The sequence below is a fragment of the Elaeis guineensis genome, chromosome 10 (genome assembly GCF_000442705.2).
Source record: "Elaeis guineensis isolate ETL-2024a chromosome 10, EG11, whole genome shotgun sequence".
NCBI classification, from domain to species: Eukaryota; Viridiplantae; Streptophyta; class Magnoliopsida; order Arecales; family Arecaceae; genus Elaeis; species Elaeis guineensis.
The window spans coordinates 60919342-60921679 of record NC_026002.2 but is presented as its reverse complement, the minus strand read 5'-3'; positions in this window follow the sequence as shown (position 1 = coordinate 60921679).

Here is a 2338-nt window from a genome sequence, read left to right as displayed (position 1 = left end):
CACGTCCTAGAGCTGGATGCATTCCTCTGTGTCGTGGTCGTGGTCGCGGTGGTAGAGGCAGAACTTGTTGGGGTTGCGCTTCCCGGGGTGTGTGCGCATCCTCTCCGGCCTAGGGAGCTGCTCCCTGACCTCCATTAATACCTGGGCCTTCGAGGTGTTGAGGGGGGCGTAGTTGCAGAATCTCCCTGGTGGGGAACCCCGCCGAACCCCACAGTCCGGGCTTCTCTGCCTACGTGCCCGGGGTGGAGTATGGGCGCGCTTATGCCCAGGAGGGGATCGAGAACACGGTCGGACTTCCTTTGGCCTTTTTTCCACTGCGGGCTTACTCGAATCTCCCGCTTGCCGCTCCCTTGCTGTCTCTTCATCCTTCATTTTGAAGGCTTCTTCCGCTCGGGCGTATCCCTCAGCCCGGGCCAGCAAATTGATAAAATCCCTGGGATACTTCTTCTCCAGGGAGAACAAAAGATCATTCTTCTGAAGGCCGCCTTTCAGGGCGGCCATGGCAACTGATTGGTCCATGTTCTGGACCTCCAGCACCGCGATGTTGAAGCGGTTGATGTAGGCCCGTATGGACTCCCCTTCCCTCTGCTTGATGTTGATGAGGGACTCCGAACCCTTCCGGGGACGTCGGCTGCTGACAAAATGGGCCACAAATTGTTGGCTCATTTGATCGAAGGAGAAGATGGTACCCGGTTTCAAAGCCGAATACCAGTTCCTCGCTGCTCCCTTCAAAGTAGACAGGAAAGCCCGACATAAGATGGCGTCAAGAGCACCGTGAAGCAGCATCATCGTCCGAAAGGCCTCCAGATGATCAACCGGGTCTGAAGTCCCGTCGTAGCTTTCGAACTGGGGAAGCTTGAAGTTTGGCGGGATCGGTTCCTGCATGATCGTTTGGGAGAAGGGAGGGTCAGTACAAATGTCCTCACCATAAGCGGGGGGCGTATGGCGGAGTTCTTCAATCCGCCGGTTCATCTCCTGGAGCCTCCGATCCAGGAAATCCTCTCGACTTCGAGTCTCGAGGGTCCTCTGGCAGAATTGGGGCAGGGATCTTTCAGGGGTGGAGTCGTGGTCCGATTGAGGGCTCTCTACCCTCGGGTTTGTTTTCCCGGGAAGGATGGGGCGGCTGGCCCAGGTGGCCCGCTCCACCGCCGGGTTCTGGCATTCTGGAGATGCCCTTTTCAGGTGTGCTGACGCCTGCGACTGCTGCTGCTGCATTGCTTGCACAGCTTCGACGAGGCCTCTGACCTGCTGTGCCAGCAAGTCAAACTGCTCCGCGCTGACCGTCGCCACTGGAGGAGGAGGAGGAGGAGGTTAAGAAATAGGAGGGGAGGCTGGAGCCTGAGACCTGGCCACGGAGGTCGTGGACCGTCACGTGGACGCCTTGCGTGGATGCATCGAGTGTGGACCCAGCGGGGGAAAATAAGGAGTGGGTGTCGGAGGAGATGATCGGAGGTGGCTCCGTTGAATGCTCCTTTAAGAACAAGGGTACTGCGAAGGTTCACCCCTTCCTCTAGCGCCAATCCTATTGGTACAAAAATCCGCTTGCGCCGGAGAAGCTGGAGTCGGAGAAGTCGCGGTCGCCGCTGGGACCTACAAGGGAAGTCTAAACCGGAGGTGGGGTTGCTCCGGCAAGACCCTCTGACGCTCAAGTCAGTTCTCTGCCTCAACAAGAATGGAGCGCTCGAACGGAGAATTTAGTAGAGTTTTAAGATAAGAAATGAGCTTATAGAATAACGTATCTGGGTTCTCCCTTTTTATAGGCGGGGAAGATAATGGATTGATGGCGGTATCTGTAACCGTCTGGCAGTGGGCTGCCTAGGGTCAGGCGGAGTTTGCTACGAAGAGTAGTGGAATGGACCCATGGCTATCACTGGGGCGTGCCACGTGGAGTCTGCCGCGTGAAGTGGGGCGGCGTTTGTTGTCGTGATTTGCCAGCGGATGGGAGAATCGCGCGGTATTCGTTGCTGGAGGTGGAGCAGGATCGCGGCCGTTTATCGTGGCCTGTCAGGTAGTAATGGAGCCGCGTGGGATCCGTCGTAGGGAGTGGAGCAGTGCTGCGATCGTTACTGCGGCCTGTCAGGGAGTGGTGGAGCTGCGCGGAATCTGCCGCAGAAAGTGTAGCAGAATCGTGGCCGTGATTGCGGCCTGGGAGTGCAGATCTGCCGGCTAAAGTTCGGTCGTGGTCGGAGTCTGACCCCACATAGGGGTCCGGGCGGAGTCCTCCTTGCGGTTGGGGTAGTGGGTGGAGCCCAGCTCCCGTGGGAGTCCGGATGGAGTCTTCCTGCAATCAAAGTTAAAGGCGAAGGTCGGCTCCCGTAGGAGTCCGGACAGCTTACCA